Source organism: Malaya genurostris, chromosome 3 (assembly GCF_030247185.1).
Source record: "Malaya genurostris strain Urasoe2022 chromosome 3, Malgen_1.1, whole genome shotgun sequence".
Classification (NCBI taxonomy): domain Eukaryota; kingdom Metazoa; phylum Arthropoda; class Insecta; order Diptera; family Culicidae; genus Malaya; species Malaya genurostris.
Window position 1 is genome coordinate 195105886 of NC_080572.1, and position 23664 is coordinate 195129549.

Genomic DNA, 23664 nt, shown 5'->3' on the forward strand with positions numbered 1-23664 from the left:
AGCCAAATTCGAACAAAGTTCAGGAGCTTTGTTAAGGTCCGTAAGACTTTTCATTTGAATCTAAGTTTGTGAAAATCGATTTAGCCATCTCGAAGAGAAGTGAGTGCATATCGTCACATACACTAACAGACATTATATGATCTCGACGAACTGATTCAAATGGTATATGACACTTGAACCTTCGGGCTATGGTTCAAGAATCGCTTTTCACAGTGATTGCATAGCCAAAATCTTCGAAAACTTTGAAAATTTGGAAAAAGGTCTTAAAGTAGCGAAATGCCGAAGCATTAAAACTACGTAAAGCTAAAACGTGACATGTCTCTTTACTATGAGCGGAATATAGCTAAAAAATATTGACGAATTTCGTGCCAAATCGTATTCGCAGTTGGCAACACTCTCTCACACAGTTCGAAAAAATCTTGTGATTTTTCATCTTATAAGATGCACATGAATGGAGCGTCATATTTCACACAAACTCATATTCAAGAACATTTAAAAATGTTGATTTGAAAATTACATGACTTGAATCGAGTGAAATAAAAACAAAAGATCGATAGCAACAGCGCGACTTGACCCGAGAAACATTAGATCACAAGGTACGCCGTCAATCGACTGAGCCACATAAGAACAATTTAATACATATAAATCCATACAGCGGCACTTGGTAGCTGAGCGCAAATTAAACTCGGAGCCAGTAAAATTCTGTGCGAATGGAATATTGCGTCACTTGACAAGTTAAGTAGTTATGAATTGTATTGTTTGTAGAATTGAAGACTGTCCCAGAAAGTATGGACGCACTTTGATTTCGCTGTAAGTAATTCACAAGTGTTAGATATTCAAACTTTATTCGATATACTGATAATATTAGACTACAACAACAGAATATTATTCTTAACATTTGCTACATAGCCATTGTAGACTAGATGGCGCACCTTCTTGCAAACGTTCCTCATTAAATTCCGTACAGACTTCTTGGCGATAAGTTTTGACACTTTTTTCCAATCTTTTTCGAACTGTTGAATGGTTTCGGCTGCCGTGACATGTTTAATAAGATGTGCCTTCGTTAATGCCCACAATTTCTCAATTGGTCGAAGTTGTGGGCAATTTGGTGGATTCATGTCTTTTGGGACGAAAGTGACATTTTTGGTAGTATACCATTCTACCGTTGATTTCGAGTAGTGGCAAGAAGCAAGATCTTGCCAGAAGACAACAGGATCCGTGTGGCTTCGAATTATGGGTAGAAGTCGTTTTTGTAAACATTCCTTGATGTATATTTCGCTGTTCATTGAAGCAGTGGTGATGAAGGGTTTCGAAATCTTACCGCAGCTACAAATTGCTTGTCAGACCATAGCTTTCTTACCAAATTTTTCGACTTCAATCGATGTCTCGGACTGGTTTAACACTTGCCCTTCTCGCACCGTATAATATTGTGGTCCCGGCAAAGATTTGTAATCGAGTTTCACGTAGGTTTCGTCGTCCATGATTATGCAACTCGAATTTCCAGCAAGAATCGTATTGTACAGCTTTCGAACCCTCGGCCTGATCGATGCTTCTTGTTTCGGTCTACGGTTTGGTTATTTCTGCTTCTTATAGGTTCGAAGATTCAAACGTTCTTTAGCACGAAGAACATTTGACTTCGAAGTGCCCACTTTTTTGGCCACATCCCGAACTGAAACCTCCTTCTTCTGCTCGAACGCCTTCAATATACGTTTATCCAACTGAGTGTTAGCAGGACCTTTTTGTCGACCCGTTTTCGGTTTATCTTCAAAGGTGTTATCCTCACCAAACTTCCTGATTGCATTTCGCACGGCTTTTTCAATTACTCCCTCCATTTTTGTTACCTTTCTCAGTGACAGTCCGCGTTCTGTGCACCATTTGTACACAATTTTTCGACGTTGTTCTGCTGAAAGTCCACGCATTTCGAAACAAACTAATGAAAACGAATAAACAACTGCACAAGTTATTAGAGAAGAGTGTAAACAACAGGACGCAGCCATAAAAATTGACAGATAATTTTTTTCTGTGCAGATTTAAATGACGCTTTCTGAATATTCTGATTTTCACAAAATCAAATCAAATTTTCGAATAAAAATATTGAACAAAGCAATCCATACCGAGTTCTACATTGATTTACAAATAAATTCCATTTTTCATTTTGATAAAATTTTGTTTCAAGATAGCTGATTATGTACTCTACCAATCGTTCATACATTAAGATGGGCACAAGATTCTATGGGAAAAGATGAAAAGGTTCATTTCCTCGCTCAATCTAACTTTGTATATACCTTTTGGATCCCTTAAGAACTAGGCAAAATTTTAGCTAGTTAAGTGAAACTATATTTTCACGCCGGAGTTTGTATGGGATTTTGTATGCGAAAATGGACATTTAACACAAAAAAATGGGCTGGAGATCATCTTATAGACTTTACAAATCAGCGCATGTATTATTTTTGTAGGAACCAAGAAACCCTTCTAAGACCACAAAACTATCTGACATTTTTTAGAAAAAGTTATTAAAGGAAAACCGATTCAAGGTCCGAACAATGGCTCATATCTCAATATATCAGGCACCACTGTTGTTAGTGCTCGTAATATGATTTGACTTACACAGGAAAAAATTAAAAATTTTACAGGTAACAGAATTCTACAAATGGTACATTTCATAACTACTTAACTTGTCATGTGACGTCATAATCCTTTCGCACAGAATTTTACTGATTCCGAGTGTATTTTGCATTCGGCTATTTATATGTATGGATTTATATGTATCAATTATTCTTAAAACAAATATGTTCTTTTGTAGTTTAGTTGATTAGCGGCGTGGTTTGTGATCTAATGTGTCTCGGTTCAAGCCGCACTGTAACTATCGATCATCTGTTTTTTTTTTAATTTTATTCAATTATAAACCATGTAATTTTCAAATCACACAATTTTACATGTTCTTAGAATATAAGTTTGTGTGAAATATAACGCTCCATTTATGTGCATTTTATAAGATGTAAAATCACAAGATTTTTTCGAACTGTGTACTTTTATTATGCTATAACGGTTGAACTGAGTTGTTTGATGTCTTCACGATAGTATGCAGATTCATTTTAAGTGACAAGCCGTGTTCCAAAATTTACTGTAAAAATTTTATAATTACCATAATTACCTTGTTGAGACAAAGTTTAAGTACGTTTATTCGAAAATTTGACTAATTCTGTGGAAATTTTTTGCGCGGTACGTATCCCCAGCGTAAAAAGAGACCGCGATGTATTGCAACACTTTTTTAAAGAATTTGTCGTTTTTCCACCATAACTATTTGAAAAAATAGGCTGAAAATCTGAAATTGACCCTTTTCAAAACACAGTCTAGATTATTTATGGAAAAATAAAGTATGCAAAGTGACTTTTTGTGACAAAATCTACCTGTCCAGACAGTTTCATTCAAATCTGAGAGGGTGCCAACAGGGTTCGAATTGGCTCGAAATTCGTCAATACTAAAAATAGTCACCCGCATGAACAGAGTAATATCTAATTTAGGTATTTCCAATACCTCAACAATAGTACAGAAAAATTTAAATGTAGAAGTCAGTGACTAAACATGAAATGTATTTGAATTATCTTTGAGAGAATACGATTGACGGTTTCGAAAAAATTATTTCTTTTGTCGATGCAAAGAACTTTTTGCCCCTCCAAAAAAAGTGTTGCCCTCCCAATGTTTTGTTAACTGGAATAAATATTTGAAAATTTGCTAGAAGTATCCTATGATGTAACACTTTTTTCTGTTGTCCCCGTAATTCGTCTCCATAATCGTTCATATTTCTTAACTAAGTTACTAAAATGTTCAAACTAATTTACTACAATGTGAAATGTGCTACACTTTATCACTTTCGTTTACAAAAATGTTTTATGTATTGAAAAATTTAATGATCTGTAGTAATAAGTTTTTGTGCACCCCCAATATTTCATGGAACTTGCCGCAATAAAATAGAAAGATGAATAACTAGTTTTCTACGTTTGACAATTTATAATCCAAAATTTGAATAAATATCACACGAAATTCGAGTAATTCTTGCGTTTTCACCAAATCCACTCCACATTCCTTAAACTTGATAACAAGAAGGTATCAACATTAATATAACAATTTATGAAATACGTTGGTCTTTTACCTACATAAATCACATTATCTCTAAATTGCGGAACAAGAGTAAAACAAGCTATTATACCAAATTGAAGCATTATTTTGCTATTTGAATAATGAAATAATACCTAAATAAGCAATGATAGTAAAACGAACTAGTACTATGATGTTATGTTATTCAGGTATCTACCAAAATGTTTCGAATTGTAGCTATCAATATTGTTCTAGGCAGGCGCGTACTCAGAAGTTTGTTTCGGGGTTTTCAGAACATGTTTATAAATTTCCATACGTATATAAATATGTATACACTGGGGTCTCTTTTTACGCGTTTTTTAGGCGGCTTCTTTTTACGCGGCACGTATCCCCCACGTAAAAAGAGACCTCAGTGTATAATTATTTGAAAATTTGTTGGTTGTTAAGTCGTATGTTGGGAATTTTACATTTTATAATTGACATAAATATCTAAAGAAAATAGCTTTAATAATATAGAGGAGACCGGGGATAAACCGGACACTTTTTGGAAAAAGGAAAAACCATCCATTACAACTAGTTTTTTACCCAAGTAATCTCTACCGTTGTGTAGATTCAATCTTCAGCTACAATTCCCAATTTGTGATTTGGAAAAATATGCATTCAAATAACGGAAAAATATGAAATCAAATAACATATGGCGTGCTCTTGCATTTGTTGATTATACGACTAAATGCCGAAATGTATGGAATTATATTTAGCACTATAATATAATATAAAGCCTTAGAGCTAATTCAGCAGCTGGAAGTTTTATATGGGCTTAGTTTATAGTTTATAGTTTTATTTATTCGAACAGTTTATACTGCCAAATTCAACATTATTAGGGCATGTTCAGGAGTGTTCCAGTTCTAAATGCATAATTTATGTAAGTTTTAAAATTTGAATCTGAAAATTATAAAAAAAAAACTGGCAGCCCCAGCAGCGCTTTACTCGTGTTTCGAAAATACAAAAAAAAAATAAAACGGCTCTGTATACCAGTTTTAACTTTGACAGTAGAACTGTTCGAATAAATATAGCTAGAACGGTTGGCTGGGGATAAGTTTGTTTCAGTTTTAGTTCTATTATAGATCGTCCATTAAAAACTTCCAGCTGCTGAATTTGCTCTTAGATGTGCCGTTCTATTTTTCTGTATTTGATTACGGATTTAAATTTTAAAACTGACATAAAGTATGCATCTAAAACTAGAACACTCTTGAAAATGCCCTTTGTGAATTGTATTCAGGTATTTGATCCCTTAACGCCAAATCTGTGTTCAAGTATGATGGTTGTGACGACTGGAAGTTGGGTTTATATAAGTATTGACGGCTTTCTTAGTCCCAAATCACTAGGTAAGCGATTTAATTCTTAAATTGCCCGACGTTTCGGCCGTTCTTGATGTCCTTTTAAAAGTTACATAAATGCAAAAAATACAAACATATTTTAAACTCAGTGTTCAAGTTTTGCTTGTATGAAATAAATTTATAGCGTTGAGTTTCACTTCGGAATGTGTTGCATAGAGATTTGTGTTCGCAATATGGGGTTACGTTTGTGATTATGTTAGAAGGTATGAGCAAATTTCATAATAAAATGTGTTCCTGTAATCGAAATTAGGAATTAATCGTAAGCATTCAAAAAATATTTTCTAACTCATTAATTTCCCAAGCTTTTCAATCAACAAGTGAATCATATTTGATCAAAGTTAGTCTGTCAGAGCATGCAATCGTGTTGTATCGCTTTACGTTACGTTCGCTGCCTGGCTGCAAGCTTTCTTTTTCAATTATAGAGATTTGAACCATTAACGTCATTCGCTTCTTCGGGCCAGAAAGACTGTCTGCCCTATATGCGGGGTTGGGAATCGGAACCCATAGGCGGGCTGCGTGAAAGGCATCGACTTACCCATTACGCTATATCTGTTCCCAGGCTGCAACCATGCTTCTAGCAATGTTCATGTGAGCCTGAAGCTTTAGGCATAATTTAGCTTATATTTCTACAGTTTCGCTTTTTCATTAAATTTTATTTTTTTCTCATAACTATATATTTTGGTCATTTCTTGAATATATAATAAAACATTCGACTTATTATTCAGTCTATAGATTTTTGAAGTACCCCATCGGTATCCTTCTCACTTCTTTTCGATACAATTCTTCGATCAATAACCGAGTTTGAACGATTTGAAGAAATTTTCATGCAGAGATACACCGTTTTGCCTTTCTTGTATAGAAAGGATATACCATCACTGTGAAAACCGACTTTTGAACCCATTCATATACCATTCGACTCAGCTCGTCGAACAGAGCAAATGTCTGTGTGTATGTGTGTATGTATGTGTGCATGTATGTGTGTATGTGACAAATAATGTATTAGGTCCCATAGATTGCTATTGAATTTTATCCCAATCTGATCGGTTCCGGAATTACAGGGTAATATGTACCAAAAAAATTGAAAAAATGTGTACTTTCTCACACGCCTGAATTCACTTATCAATCCGTTACAAGAGCTGATAATTTTTTTTCTCTGATTGTTATTAAGAAAGGTTATAGTGAGAAAGGTTTAAAAATTTCAGGTAGCCGGTTTGGGCTCAACTTACGCCTTGGAATAAATGGTGTTCGTGAGGATTAGTGCCTATTTACCTCCTCCTTATACGGCTTACTAGTTGCGCATACAAGCTCACACATAGCGTCATTCAGCGAAAGCTATTTAAATAGAGAACCAACAATGAACGACTAAACGCGGTTGTCATCAGCCTAACATATATCTTTCTTACAAAATCCGATGATGTTACCAAGAAATCGTTTGCAAAGAGTCACGGCAAAGCACGTCGGTTTATCGACCAAGTCTTTTGTCATTGTTGTCCGAACCGAACGGATCGAGTGGTACAACATTGAACACATTTACCTTAACTATTCCTACCTCGGCAGCATCTGCCAAACGTCAGAGTGTGAAAGGGAAACACTGAAACTGAGACGGTGAGAGCGCGGGAGTTTGTCGGAAAATGCGTGGGCTTGTTTTCTTGTTTTCGAACCGTTCCGCTGCGGTCTCTTGTGTGGATTATTCACACAAGTGAACGCGTATACACACACACATTATAATGAAATGCCAAGGTGTTATGAAATCATCGGATTAAATTAAGGATTCTTCGTTACCTGTCACCTCTCGGTGGCGTACCAAGGCGTGAGCGAGGCAATTGCCGGATGTGAGTAATAAGGGCGTTCAATGGTAGTTCGAGATTGAAAATTTATTGAAATTGAGAACATTCTAGGAATTGAATTCACCTTTTGATGCTGTTAATTCTAAAATCTCGTTTGCTTTTGAACTGTTGCCGGATAGGCGTCGAATTCGATAGTTGTTTATCTACGGTGTGTAAATTGATTCATCATCAGGCGATTGAGTTCGCTTTTATGAATTCGAACCGAAAGCACGATTTAATTAGTTTACGTGTCGTAGGAAAACTACGAAAGAGTTCATCAAACAACCGCCGGGATCAAATTAGCACTTATGTCACATCAAATCTAATTAGTACTTCGGAAAGCCTATTCAGGGCGGGTTGTTTTCATTTTCATTTGTTTACATTGCTCTTGATTACCCTGTTGATTAGCGTCAGCAAGCTGAAATCAGCCAGGGGTTCCGTACGCACACTTTAGCAGGTGTCCCGATCAACCTGCCGAAACCTTGGCGTCGAATAAAATAGCACATCGAGACGGTGCCGAGCGGTACCATAAAATAACGAATCAATTTCAGCAGAGAAAATATTATTTTTCGATCATCATCCCACGCACCACAGCATTCGATTGTCGAATAAGATTGTGACAACAACATTGCAAAGTCAGACAATTTGATCTGATCGTTTACAGGCGAACTCACAGGCCGGGACAGCTAGGAGATACGAGTAGTGAACCAAACATGGCCCTTTGAGTAAGCAAACCAAGACGAATGTCGTGTATGCCGGTGAAGGTCTTCGGATTGGATCTGCCAACAAACACACTGCGCTGCGGAGCATCCGTCTGTTTGAGTAGCACAACACTCGCTACCAAGATGCTGGCAGTCATCTGAGGTTTGTTCGCGGGCGGAGCCGGGTTTCTTCGTGCCGTGCCATACAGTTTCTGTGATCTTTGCTGCCGTCGTGAATGGCTATACCAAACTATGGTCGGTGTGGTAGGGCAAGAGCAGGGAATTACGAGGGCAACAGTAGTAATTCAATAACCAACAGAACACACCACTAACCCACAAACGAACGTCTAGTTAGTCGCGTGGGTTGAAAAGATTGGCGGATGCAGGGCGACTCACCGGCCAAGATTGAAAAACCTTACGGTGATAGTGCTCCGCAAGCTTCAAGTGGTTTACTTGATGACCCACTCGTACTAAGTCGAGTATTATTGCTGCTGTTGTTGAGTGCTAGCTATTGGCTGCGCTGAGGCAAGCAATTTGCTGATCCAACCGAACTGGGAAAGATAGCACCATAAGAACAGAATGGAATGAAATTGAACCGCCCCGGCCGAGAGGAAGCTGGACGTCGTGCTGAAAGGTTGCTTTTGTGTGGTTTGGAAATGGAATACAATTAAGAATGATGGTTTGTAAATGGTGGCCTATGCCAGATCACGACGATGTGGGAGATAAATAAAATACTGGACATGAGAAAGTGAACGAACATTTCTGAAGCATATGTCAAATATCGCACTGGGTTCGAAGATTATGTTTCCGAACATAGACATTGGCTGTTCTGATGAAATCTGTTTGATTAAGTGACTGATTTGGGAATATGGGAATATTCATTAATATAAATCTGAATGGTTTGTTTAAGTCTTGTTAAGACGTAGAACCACCTTGAGCCAGATTTAAATTTAATCTGTATCTAACGAGGAAAACAGTTTGTATGTTATGAAAATTGCAAGACTCGAACCCGTAGCTAGCTCCTATTCAGGAAAGTTATTTTGCTAATTAAGCCACCCTGCATGTGAAAACTCAGGAGCTGATTTTTGGACACAAATCTTAGATTCTGCACCAGTATTTGGATTCTGGAAATGTATTTTGAACATGAATTCTGGAACTGGATTACGGACAGGAATTATGAAATTGGGCTCTGCACTTGGATTTTGGATCTGAATTTTGGGTCTGTTTTCTGAACATTAACTCTGAATTTACACTTTGGACCTACTTTCTGGGCCTTCTTCGGAGTAGAACTCTGATCCTGGATCCTGAATCTCGATCGAAATTCGAACTAATTTTTTTATCAAACTTTAAAGCCTGTATATTAAAAATCATGTATATTCATATTTACAGGAAAACAATTTTCGCCTGAAATAATAATAAAAATCAAACAATTTTACGAGAAGGAACATAGAACATTATTTGCTTGCGAAAAATCGAATTTCTCAAGAAGGGAAGAAAAAACTCGATGCAACGAATGTTTTTGATTTTTGAATTCATTTTTACACCGCAATCTTAACTGAAACGTTGCTAACAATAAACTGTCAAAGTTAGGATTCGATCAGTAGCGCGACATGTGTCGACAAGTTAAGCCCATATTCGAGCGAGTTGCGCTGCGGTAGGGTTCGCGCGAGCGGTTCATGGTTAAAAAAATTCACTACATCGAAAGTATTAACCTTTCCACTCTGAAACTTTGCCAAGATTGAGTTAAACCCTTAAGGCTTCGTTTTTCAACTAAAAAAGAAAAGGTATTAGAATTGCTGAAAAACCCGACTTTCGAACGGAGCCTCGGAGACCCATAGTGTTATATACCATTCGACTCAGTTCGACGAGATCGGAAAATGTCTCTCTCTCTCTCTCTCTCTCTCTCTCTCTCTCTCTCTCTGTGTGTGTGTGTGCACGTATGTGTGTATGTGTGTGTGCATTCTACACGTACAGATGGCTGAACCGATTTTAACAAACTTGGGCTCGTTTGAAAGCTACTGTCGAACCATTGATCAAGTTCGAGGATCAAATTGTTGTGACTTTTGGTTCCAGAGATATGATGGTATATGTGACGTAACCGACAAAACACGTTGATTTTTACCGCTCTTATATATATAAGGGTGCCAAAATTTTGGGATCACCTCTATTTTCGTTAAGCTCTAGTGCTCAAAAGTTTAAGCACCTCGAAAAAAACCTTCATGCAAAATTTGAGCTAAATCGGAAATGCGTAAGGGGTGCTGCCCGGTGGTAAAGGTTTGACAATTTTCGATCTTGAAAAAGCACCATAGGGGGGAGTACATGAAATTTGCAAAATCGAATTTTTTTTTTAATCTCGAAACTCTTAAAACTGCATAAAACATCGAAATTTAGTATCCGAACATATTTATTAAAAGTAATAAAATATAGTAATATACTAATAGTAATTAAATATAATAAAAGTCATAAAAATAGTAATAAAAATCAATGAAAGAAATATATTTTTATGAGACTGTTATGAAAGAAGAGAAAGGCATTATCATACCACTAGGTGGATTAAGAAGGGGTTTTTTTTTATTAATTTTGAACTTTTTGCATTTAAATAAACTATAAAGGTAGTTTTATGGAATTGCTTATTTGAAAGCTAAGGAAAAGACGCACATTTCATGTCTTGGACAAATTTTTGTATCTTCAATAGATTTTACAGTATAGGCTTTTGAAAAAAGGCTCTTTTTTGTAAACGCGAAACTTCAAAAAATCATATCTCGAAAATTCCACGTACCATATTGAAATAAAAACCGAAAAAATTAGTTAGATGAAAATAAAAAATTTTGGGTGGCTTAATTTGCTTAGAATGCCCCATATGACGAAACGTAAAGATAGTGAAATTTGTTATGTGCCCTAGCACAAAATAAGGTTAACCCCTAAATGACCATTGTAGATAGTTTTTTATTTCACTTATCTTTGCACGAAATATACAAATCTATTTCCTCACTCCAATTTTTTTCTAGCTCCACGAGCAACGGCGACGTGGTGCTTTGCAAAATCGAAAAAAGACATTAGATGATGAAAACTGTCCCAGAAAGTATGGACGCAACCAAAAACCGCTGCCATTTCGCAATGGTTCAGAATCTGTCAATTTTTATGGCTGCGTCCTGTTGTTTACACTCTTCTCTAATCACTTGTGCAGTTGTTTATTCGTTTTCATTAGTTTGTTTCGAAATGCGTGGACTTTCAGCAGAACAACTTCGAAAAGTTGTGTACAAATGGTGCATAGATCGACTGTCACTGAGAAAGATAGCAAAAATGGAAGGAGTAGGTGAAAAAGCCGTGCGAAATGCAATCAGGGAGTTCGGTGAGGATAACACATTTAAGGATAAACCGAAAACGGGTCGAAAAAGGTGGATGAGTAATGTCAGAGACATAACTGGATATCGTGAATACGAAAACAACTGACATGTTCCTTAACACTTCCGAATATCAATCAGTTCATCAATTGTATGAATTATGCAAGCATTCAAACAACAAAGAAGGCTTCACTTAATCTTTATTACTGTGAATTTCACGCAGCGAAAAGTGCACAAATCTAATCAAACTATTCTAGATTTGCACTAAACTGAGGATATTTACCTTCGATCTGCAAAGAAGAAATCCTGATAGTTCTTTAGAAAACTTTTAGAGCCATTAGAACGGCCGATTTTGTGTGATGCTCTCCACCGTTGTCCACTTTTGGTTGTTTTTTCACCAATGCAAACGACTCGCAGTTGGAAGCAAAACTAGCTTTGCAAACGACACACAATACATCTCCTCGAAGTGGCGATAAAATCCAAACTGATCCAATTTTTGTTAGGAAGTTTCTTTTTACGTGATTTCGTTTGGAGCTTTTTCACTAACGGGCGGTCCGAACGGCAATAAAAAAGGCAACATATAGAATTTTAATGTCGATTATTTCATTTCGGAGTTGCATAATTCATTGAAACTATCAGGATGCTGTACGGGATTCATTCCTGCCTTTCAGAAGTACTAAATTGTGGAACTCACTACGATATTAAGCACGGAACATTTTTCTCGAACGATTTGTTGTACAGCAGCAGATATTTTGTTCTCTTCCTCAGAATAAGTTGTGATTTGACATGGGTCAAATGGTTTTTCAATAGTGTACTATTGAAATACTTCAATGCTGTTGATATACACGTTTAAGTTGAAAAATTTAGTTTCTATTGGTAGTTAAATTATATAACTCCTTTCACAGAGCTATGAGCTTTAAAAATACGAGAAAGGCAAACGCGCCTTATGAATTTGCATTGTTTGAGATTTTGTCACACAACTGGAAATTTTAACATAAAATTGTGATCATATTTCCGATAGCCTGTAGCAAAAATTATGTTGATTCGTTAGATACAACAAGATATATTCACGATCAAAAACTTATCACACTCTCAGAGGGTAAATTTTGAAAAGGCGCCCCATAGTAAAGTAAGTCGTATTCACGACAAAAAAGGTCCTGCTAACCCTCAGTTGGATAAACGTATACTGAAGGCGTTCGAGCAAAAGAAGGAGGTTTCAGTTCAGGATGTGGCCAAAAAAGTGGGCACTTCGAAGTCAAATGTTCTTCGTTCTAAAGAACGTTTGAATCTTCGAATCTATAAGAAGCAAATATAACCAAAACGTAGTCCGACACCAGAAGCATAGATCAGATACGATTCTTGCTGGAAATTTGAACTGCATAATCATTGACGACGAAACCTACGTGAAACTCGATTACAAATCTTTGCCGGGACCACAATATTATACCGTGCGAGAAGGGCAAGTGTAAGAAGGTGCGCCAGCTAGTCTACAATGGCTGAGTAGCAAATGTTGAGAATAATATTCTGTTTTTGTAGTCTAATATTATCAGTATATCGAATAAAATTTGAATATCTAACACTTATGAATTATTTATAACGAAATCAAAGTGCGTCCATACTTTCTGGGACAGTCTTTAAGTGCCTCACCAAGTTTCAGTTAAAGCTAACTCATTGTGCGAAATCTCGGCAAATAGATTTGCTGATTTCGGTATATTTGTTGTTTACTGACAAGCTCTGCATAGTATAATCCCAAGTAACAATTAAAACTTGTTATAATTGGCATGTTTCACAATTGCTTCATATCGGTTATTTTTGTTAGATATGTTAGACAGTTGATTCAACATGTTTTTGTAGGGGATGTGAAATTAATTCATATTACTGCTTGTGAAACCAACTCAAAAACCTGAATGGATTAAGTTCCACATCCGATTTTTCAACTGATTGTACGACAAGATCATTTGAGCAGTTCCAATTCCGGTTTCCACTTAGCAAATATTACTGTTGTGAAACAGTAACTTCGGCAAAAGAATGCGCTTTACCAAGATATCAGCATACTACTGAAACGAATTTCGGAGAAGAGCATGTGAATTACTGAAGAATCAGTAAAATGTCGTTTTGCCGATCTAATTCGGCATGTCAATATGTCGAGCTCGAGAATCGGTTTTAAGTGGGTTGACTTGGATTTTGGACAAGAGTTCTGGATTCTGGACTTGAATTCTAGATCTTAAAATAAATCTAGATTCCGTATCTGAACTCTGGACATGAATTCGAAATCTATTCTGGAATTGGATTTTGTAAATAAATTGTAAGGTCCTGCTAACCCTCAGTTGGATAAACGTATACTGAAGGCGTTCGAGCAAAAGAAGGAGGTTTCAGTTCAGGATGTGGCCAAAAAAGTGGGCACTTCGAAGTCAAATGTTCTTCGTTCTAAAGAACGTTTGAATCTTCGAATCTATAAGAAGCAAATATAACCAAAACGTAGTCCGACACCAGAAGCATAGATCAGATACGATTCTTGCTGGAAATTTGAACTGCATAATCATTGACGACGAAACCTACGTGAAACTCGATTACAAATCTTTGCCGGGACCACAATATTATACCGTGCGAGAAGGGCAAGTGTAAGAAGGTGCGCCAGCTAGTCTACAATGGCTGAGTAGCAAATGTTGAGAATAATATTCTGTTTTTGTAGTCTAATATTATCAGTATATCGAATAAAATTTGAATATCTAACACTTATGAATTATTTATAACGAAATCAAAGTGCGTCCATACTTTCTGGGACAGTCTTTAAGTGCCTCACCAAGTTTCAGTTAAAGCTAACTCATTGTGCGAAATCTCGGCAAATAGATTTGCTGATTTCGGTATATTTGTTGTTTACTGACAAGCTCTGCATAGTATAATCCCAAGTAACAATTAAAACTTGTTATAATTGGCATGTTTCACAATTGCTTCATATCGGTTATTTTTGTTAGATATGTTAGACAGTTGATTCAACATGTTTTTGTAGGGGATGTGAAATTAATTCATATTACTGCTTGTGAAACCAACTCAAAAACCTGAATGGATTAAGTTCCACATCCGATTTTTCAACTGATTGTACGACAAGATCATTTGAGCAGTTCCAATTCCGGTTTCCACTTAGCAAATATTACTGTTGTGAAACAGTAACTTCGGCAAAAGAATGCGCTTTACCAAGATATCAGCATACTACTGAAACGAATTTCGGAGAAGAGCATGTGAATTACTGAAGAATCAGTAAAATGTCGTTTTGCCGATCTAATTCGGCATGTCAATATGTCGAGCTCGAGAATCGGTTTTAAGTGGGTTGACTTGGATTTTGGACAAGAGTTCTGGATTCTGGACTTGAATTCTAGATCTTAAAATAAATCTAGATTCCGTATCTGAACTCTGGACATGAATTCGAAATCTATTCTGGAATTGGATTTTGTAAATAAATTTTGGACCTGGATTCTAAATTGAGAACTGGATTTTGAACTTGGATTTTGAACTTGGATTTTGAACTTGGATTTTGAACTTGGATTTTGAACTTGGATTTTGAACTTGGATTCTGGTTCTAGAATCCGGAGTTCTGGACTTGATTCGTGAACGTTAATTCAGAACCTGGACTCTGTACCCGATTTCTGGACTTGGATTTTTAACCTTGAATCTGGACCAGCATTCGGGACCTGGGTTCTGGATCTGAATAATAACATAGAACTGGATTTTGGACATGAATTCTAGATTTTCGCCCAATACTAGGATTCTGGAAATGAATTTTCGACATGGATTATGAACCTGAATTCTGCATCTTGAATTTGTACTTAGGTTCTGGGAATGAAATCTGCGTTATCTTGGAACGGAATGGTATTCAGTTCCGGAGTTACAGTGTGATAAGTAAAGCAAATGATTTCACTTGTAATTTTTAATACATGACGACGTTAAAGCGAAAAACGTTTTCTGAACTAGCCTTATAATTCATATTTTGTGCGTGTTTAGTCAGGAAATTTTATTTCCGATATGTTCTGGTTCCGAAAGTCCAAAAACTTAAAACACGGAACTTACTTCATTTTTTCAGAGATGCCTAAACCAATTTTCGTAAACTTCGGCTCAAATGAAAGGTATTACGGTCCTTATTGGCTGCTATTGACTATATTCGAAGCGACTCTGGAATTACTGGGTGAAGTGTGTTTGAAATTTCGAACCATCATTCAGTGCGACGATACAAGCAAACGAATTTTTTTTCAAATTTGGCTGTAACTGGTTTCAAACTGTAGATTACTACATGGAATTAGAAATCCCGGGCCTAACAAAGAAAAAGTCGTTTTGTTACCATGAAAACTTTTTTATTCTTCTGTAGGGGAGAGTGTTCGGTTTCCGGCACTCTCTTATTTTTAACTTATAACTTCTGACTAAGTGCACATTATGCGGACATATATACATCAATGGAAAGCTAAAGTCCCTAAGCAACAACTGATTAAGCAACCAAGTTGATCTATTTGATTGGGAAAACTTTATCATCAATTTAGTTAAGTGATAAATTCAAAAAAGGTGTTCGGTTACCGGCACCCCATGAAATTTCGCTGAAAATGGAAAAATATACACAGTTCGAAAACATGTTGTGATTTTACATCTTATAAGATGCACATAAATGGAGCGTCGCAGTTCACACAAATTTTTATTCAAGAACATGTGAAATTGTGTGATTTGAAAATTACATGGCTTGAATTAGAATGAAATAAAAAACTAAAGATCGTTAGCAGCAGCGCCACTTGAACCGAGAAACATTAGATCACAAGCACGTCGGTTACTTGACTGAACCACAGAGCTCATATCTGTACAACGGCACTTTGTAGCCAAGTGTAAATTACATTCGGAGCGTGTAGAATTCTCTGCGAGTGGAATAATGCCTCATTTGAAAAATTAAGTAGTTCTGATTTTTATCTGTCAAAATGGAAAATTAAACCAAATGCAGCAAAAACGCAATTAATTATCTTTCCTCACAAGCCAAGAGCTTCTTTTCTTAAACCAAACAATAATCACATTCTCAAATTGAATGGCTTGGAATTGACATGGTCTGATCAAGCTAAATACTTAGGTTTAACGTATGACAAAAAACTCACTTTCAAGGATCACATTGAAGGAATCCAGGCAAAGTGTAATAAATATATTAAATGTTTATATCCTCTTATAAACAGAAATTCTAAGCTCTGTCTAAAAAACAAATTGTTAATTTATAAACAAATTTTCAGACCAGCCATGCTTTATGCGGTACCAATTTGGTCAAGCTGTTGTTCCACCAGGAAGAAAACGCTTCAAAGGATTCAGAATAAAATTCTGAAAATGATTCTGAAGCGTCCTCCCTGGTTTAGTACAAATGAGTTACACAGACTCACAAATATAGAACCATTAGATGTAATGTCACATAATATTATAAGCAAATTCCGACAAAAATCGATGCAATCTTCAATTGAATCGATTCGCGCTCTGTATTAGTTAGTAAGTTAGTATATAAGTTCCTTTTCCCCATTACACAATACAAGTAGGTTTAGAATTTTCCCTACACAAAAATCTCAGAATTGCGGAAGCAAATGATGTCTTCATGGTAATAACCAAATCATATATATATATATATATATATATATATATATATATATATATATATATATATATATATATATATATATATATATATATATATATATATATATATATATATATATATATATATATATATATATATATATATATATATATATATATATATATATATAACAGGGCTGAAAAGTCACCACTTGTGGCTGAACACCCAATTTAAATCTTAATAATTTAATTTTAACTCATATTCCAATAAATAGTTATTTAAAAAAAAAAAAAAAAAAGTAGTTCTGATTTGTATCGTTTGTAAAATTCATAATTTTTTTCTGTGTAAGTAAAAACTGCAATTATTCAAAGAAAAAACGGAATTTGTTCTTTTCGGAAACGTTTTGGACAAAAGTCTTCATTGCTTGATGGTGACTTCGCCTTGGCTCTCTTGGCCGATGGTTTGGATGGTGGTGCCTCTGGTGTTGATTTGGCCGGCCTTCCACCGGCTTCGCGACATTGAATACGTTACGGCAGCTGAATTTTCCTAGCTTCTTATCTACTTATTTTACTTATATGACGGATGTTTTGAAGCTGTCAATTTGTCCACGTGTTGCATATCACCAGAGATGCCAGTTAGTACAATAAGTTTTGCTAGCAAAAACAAAAAAGATCGCGCCAATTTTAAAAAGTCTGTAAGTTCTAACGAATGTCGGCATTTGCAGATTTGGCATCTCTGCATATCAGTTTTGTACGACTTGTGGAATAAATTGGGTGTCGGTAACTGAATACCTTGGGGTACGGGTAATCGAAATCGGTAGACGTTTTGAAAATTACTACATAAAACTTTGGTTGCGAAAATTTCGATAGCATCCGGTATTAAATCACGAAATAGATCGATTTCACTTAATAAATATTCAATCCACTCACCTTTTCGATTGATGCTCTTCAATTTATAATACTATAAAAAGTCAGAAACAACTTTGGTGTTTATTTCCACGTAATTAAAATTTGTTTTGAGTGCAGCAAAAAGTACAAGCGTCTGTTTGTTTCGTTATTCGGCACAAAAAGAACATGCTACTATAACACACACACACACACACACACATGACATTTGTCGGAATGACGCTATATGCTTTCTGTCAAAAGTTACGGTGGGGTGCTGGAAACCGAACACCTTCCCCTATAATCTCCATCTACAGTGATACACTCGACTCATAGATCTTCCATTGTTATCCATTTTAATCAAATAAATTAGTTAAGGACTTCAAAATAAGCTTCCGTTTTTGCAATGACCTCAGCTTTCGACGAAAATCTCTGTTTTGTATTTTCCTCTTTTCATATTTTAAAGATTTTTATTCATTTTCCTACAATTTTAGATTAGTTTTGTACAATTTCAAGAACTTTTAAGAATTTCTCAACTTTTAAGTTTTTTATATTTCTCTTAGACTTCTCAGGTCTATCGGAATGTTATTAATTTTTTTATTTCATATTTAAATTCTTTTAATATTTTATCATTTTTTCTGCTTACTAGAAAGCTTTCTCCGTTTTTTTTCCGAAATCTTCTTCAGAAAAATTTCTTCAATTCGATTAAATTTTTTTAATGATTGGAAGATTTTTTAAATTTTTGCAAATTTTTCATACATTCATGATCTAGCTGACTCGTCATCGAAAACTGATTTTTAAAGAAGGTCTGCAAAATTGAAGTGATCAAAATTGATTTAAAAAAAAATGTTTGCAAGCAATTTGTTGCTGTCGGTTATGAACAATTTTTCCGAAGTTTCTGGAAATAATCCAGTAATTTTTTATGTTGTTAGGTTTTTTTTTATTTTTACGCACTTCCATGTATTTTTAATAGTTTTAGAAAGTTGAAATTTTCCAAAATTTTAAGATCAGTAGTTTTTTACACTATTTCATACATTTATGTCTATCTGGCTCTTGATCAAAAACAGATTTTAATAGAACTGCAAAATTAAAAAGTGATTTTTGGGCAAGTAATTTGTTGCTGCAGACTATGAAGAATTTTTCCGAAGTTTCTCTGGCAAATCCAGTAATTTCTATTTTGTTATGAAAAATTTTATTTTAAATTGAAAAATATTTCCCCGAATTTTCTTAGCTATTTTAGAAATTTTAAATTTTACAATCTTCATCAAAATATGATTGAAGGAGAATTGCAAAAAAAACAAAGCGATTAAAATTATGGAGAAAAAAGTACGGGTGTGTAATGTTAGAGACATAACTGGATGTCGTGAATACGAATTAAACTGACATGATTTCTTTACACCTTCGATTTCGAATTGATAGTTGATCGATTGTGTGAATTGCGAAACTTTCCCCCTTTTCACTACTAAAATTTTAAACGATTTTTGACGTCGATTATCTCATTTCGGATTTGCATATTTCATTGAAAGATACTATCAAGGTGCTGTACAGGATTCATTTCTGACTTTTAGAAGGACCAGATTGTGGAATTCTCTACGATCTTTAGCACAGTTCGGAACATTATTCTCGAACGATTTTCGCACAGCGAAAAATGCACGAACCAAATCAAATCATTTTGGATTTTCACTAACTTGATGATATTTACCTTCGATTAGCAAAGAAGTAATCTTAATAGTTCTTTAGATAATATTCAGAGCCATTAGAATGGTTGATTTTATATAATGTTGTCCACTATTCGTTATTGTTTTCTTTCTCTCCAATACAAACGACCAGCAGATGATGCGATTGTTCTTGCTTGAATTGAAAATAGCTTCGCGAACAAACCGACACATCCGCTCGCAGTGCCTTCTCGCCCCGACGTCTGCTTCCATCCAACGCACAAGAAGAAATGATCGATTTTCGATCACGGTTCCCCTTTTATAACGTTCAGTTGAAGATGTGCCTGACTACCTCAAAATCGTCGTCCTTGCGCGAAAAACCCAAGCAAATGTAAAGAGTTTTCCGCGTTGTTTCAAAATTTTCAGATAACTTAATTTTTGAGTTGTTTATGGTTATCTCACACTGTTCAGAATATTTTCCTAAATTCCTGATCATATTTTTGATGAAATAGTTTATGAATTATGTTGCTGCCATTAATACAAGTCGAGATATTCACGATTAAGTTCTGCCCATTCTTCCATATGGCTAATTTTGAAAAGGCGCCCCATAGTAAAGTAAGTCATATTCACGACAAAATTATTTAGGCATAAAAAGGGTAAAGTAAAAAAATCGTTTGGCAAGCAATTTGTTGCTACCGATTGTGAGGGAATCCAAACCCAGTAATTTTGATTTTTTTTTCCGGCATTCCGGTGTTATAACTAACTGTATGAGAAAATATCAACACAATGAAAAACACATTGTGTGAGAAACCGTCGTGGGCAGAATGTGACAACTTCTCGTAACTTCACTTTTGCCGGTTCGGACAGTAAATGGCAAATGACCTTTGCCTTTACTTTCTGACATATCAGAGACTCGGATAACTCGTATCGCTAAGATGCCTAAGTTCGACTCCTCTGGTAGAAAGTAAAAGTTTAGATACGAGAAGCCTTCTGCTTACTTAAATGACCCTTGTCACGTCTCACTTTTCCGCACTTTATTCTTCACATCCTTGCTCTTCCTTGAGTACTATGGCTCTATGATTTCATATTCTTTCTCCTCTTATAATCTCCAGTTAGTTTGATATCGTTAAAAAACCGAAAAAAGTAATTTTGAATGTTTAAAATGTTTATGAGTAAATTTTTATTTTAAATTTTAAAGTATTTCCATGAATTGTTTTGGTGATTTTAGAAAGTTGAAATTTTCCAAAATTTTATGATCTGTAGTTTTCACAATTTTTCATACGTGGTAAATCTAGCATATTTATCTGGCTCTTGATCGAAAACAGATTTTGAAAGAACTGCAAAAGTAAAAAGTGATCAAAGTTGATTAAAAAAATTGTTTGGCATGCAATTCGTTGCTGCTGTCTATAAAAAAATATTTTCATGGATTTTTTAGTTATTTTAGAAATTTGAAATTTTGCAATATTCATCAAAAACTGATTTAAAAGAAGATGTAATAAAAAAAATTATTAAAAAAAAATTATTTAGGTATGAAAAAGGGTATAAGTAAAAAAAAATTGACAAGAATTTTTTTTTGGTTTGATTATAGAGGTTTTAACCATAATGTCATTCGCCTCTTCGAGCCAGAAAAACTTTCTGACACTATGTACGGGGTTGGGAATCGAACCCAGGTGGTGGGCTGCGTGAAAGGTATCGACTAACCCATCACGCTATACCCGTCCCCTGGCAGGCAATTTGTTGCTATTCTGTAAATAATCCAGTGAATTTCTCAAACGAAATAATCACACGACAAATGCGTCGCTACTTTGAAGTAGTTGATTCCGGTCACTACCCCGAAAACAATGGGTAACCATTGGGACCTAACAGGCCTTTATGAAATGCTTCATATTACGGTGATTTCGAAAGAAACCGAGACCTGCAAACATGATTTCACCGTTCAGACGAGAGAAGCAGTACAGTATTCTAGCTAACATTTCCCAATCTAGTGAAAGCTCTCGAACAACTCGAGTCTGACCAGCACCAGCTCCGGTTATTCGGCCCTTTCTAAACTTTATTCGAAAACACTGCTCTTGATTAGGGTTTCTCCACTCAACTCAACTCAACCCAACTGAATAATAAAGCAAAAGTTGATTAAATTGCGTTTCCGAAGTTTAGCAAGAAGTTTCCGGTTTTCCGCAGAGAGTCAGATTTCTTTCCCTGGAGAAACCGCGATTTGGAATTAGATAATAATCGCTAGGGGCAAGGTCTGGAGAATACGAGGAGTGGTGGACTAATCTTTCACCGTTGCTGTTTTATCAGGACACGAAACTCGTCTTTTTCCATAGCTTGATGAAAACTAGAACTCGTCTGACACGATAAGCTGTTATTCAAACACTAGTGAATAAATTGTCATGTGATTTAGTATAGGGCCATCTAGGGGATCGGCAAGGCAAAAATATACAAGGTTCGAAACTATTCTCGTCTTTGCTGTGAGAGACCCGGGACTTTTCATTCCACGTAGTATCCAAACGCATCTATTTCAACTACATCGGTCCTTAGTTCTCGGCTCCGAAGGTACTGGGAATAATGCTCAAAAACTCTGAAAACGGAACTTAGTCAATTCTTGTTTTCATTCGGAATGAAAAATTATTTGACGAATCTTCTGGTAATATTCAAGGAAGTATAAGTTGTATGAGAAACGCATCATCACACCACTAGGTGGATTAAAACTTGTGTTTCATTGTTTTTCTTTAGAATGTCGAATCGATTTCTTACAACCTCTTCGATGCCACGTACACCTTAATTGAATGAAAGCGAGTTTTTATTTTGCCTATCCCTGGAATTTCATATTCTCTGGTTTGGTTCTTGGAAATTCTATTGGAATTGGAAAGTTTATGTTCCATACCTTGTAATATATGCTTCGTTTACAATTAAGTTAAACAAAATGTGTTGAATGTAGTTCATAATTCATTAGATTCTTAAGTGAAATTTTTTCTACATCTTCCTTTATAACATATTCTTACCCTCCGAAATTGTTCGAAAACCTTACACATTTCGCAATCAATGTATCACAATATCAAATTTAATCTAAATCCAGACAAATTCGTTTTCTAGTAACTGTTAGATCAGGTTTATGTACGATAATGAGATCAATTTGTTGAAATACCGAAACGAAATCCACCTCATGCACCACTCTAGCTGTGATCTGGCGTCAGTTTTTCACACTCAATATTGGAAACCGTTTCCAGTGGACTGTTCTCAAAAGTACTAGCAGCTTTCCATCATTATCCCATCACCGCTAATTAATCATTCCGACCATGATGGTGTACTTACACACTGTCTGGTACCGCTGTTTACTCCAACGCAAAGTTTCGCTCCTGCCGGACGTGACACTACTGCTGCTGCTGTTGCTGCGTTTCCGATTAAAGAAATCGCGTATTCTTATTTTTAAAACCTGCTGCGAATTTTCTATTCTCCTTTCGCCGGGCACTAAACAGCAGACTTTTTTCTTGTATCTGCAAATCCAAATGGCAAACAAATTCCACCGCGGCACACGGTCGTAAAACTGGACGTGAATAATAAATTGAAATGAAAAAAAAAAAAAAATGAAACAGTCAGCACCTTTGGCGAGTTTCTTCGGGAAGCACAGCTCGATTCCGTTCGAAATGATGATCACTTTCGCGACATCTGTTCTGTTTGCAGTGCAAAAATTGCTTCTGTTCAGTTACAAGCAACAATAAAAAGGAGAAATGGCACTCACATTAACGAAGGGCCGCACGTTCCGAGAAAAATTTACAACAAAAATCACAAAAAAAGAACCACCAAAACGGTCCTCGTTTTCCCCGACTGGGCAAAGGAAACTGGGATGAAATGCAGGAGTGACTGCGCGTTCGAACCAAAACGGGCAGTTGAACTACGATCGACCGTCGTCGCGAGTGATTAAAATATAACTAAAGCAAAAATTTACATCGCACGAAACATTGCGCACCGGACCTCAGGGCGTGCGGGGTGCGAGGCGTAAGCACACTTGAAACGAAACACGAAGCTTTGCCTGACGTCCGGGACTAGAAACGCGAGACAGCGGCGTCGGCGGCGATCGAGAACGAGCGAAACAAGTACGTGGAATCCTGCGATCACTCACATAGGTACATCCGGAGCGATCATGCGCGAGTGTGGGTCCCTGGGGGTGATCGATG

The 23664-nt window shown here is 36.0% G+C and overlaps 1 protein-coding gene across 3 annotated transcripts in view; it reads right to left on the reverse strand.

The window, feature by feature from the left end:
* LOC131435452 (uncharacterized) overlaps nucleotides 1–23425 on the reverse strand; it is a 69360-nt gene extending 45935 nt beyond the window's left edge. Inside the window, exons 1-2 of one of the 3 annotated variants that reach the window (XM_058603350.1) lie at nucleotides 23229–23425; nucleotides 22802–23033 (exon numbers count right to left, since the gene is read on the reverse strand). The gene's annotated coding sequence lies outside the window, so the exon portion shown is untranslated. Of the gene's footprint in view, nucleotides 1–22801; nucleotides 23034–23089 lie in introns of all 3 variants that reach the window. The other 2 variants (XM_058603352.1, XM_058603351.1) reach the window with 2 other exon arrangements.
* Nucleotides 23426–23664: the final 239 nt, after the last annotated feature.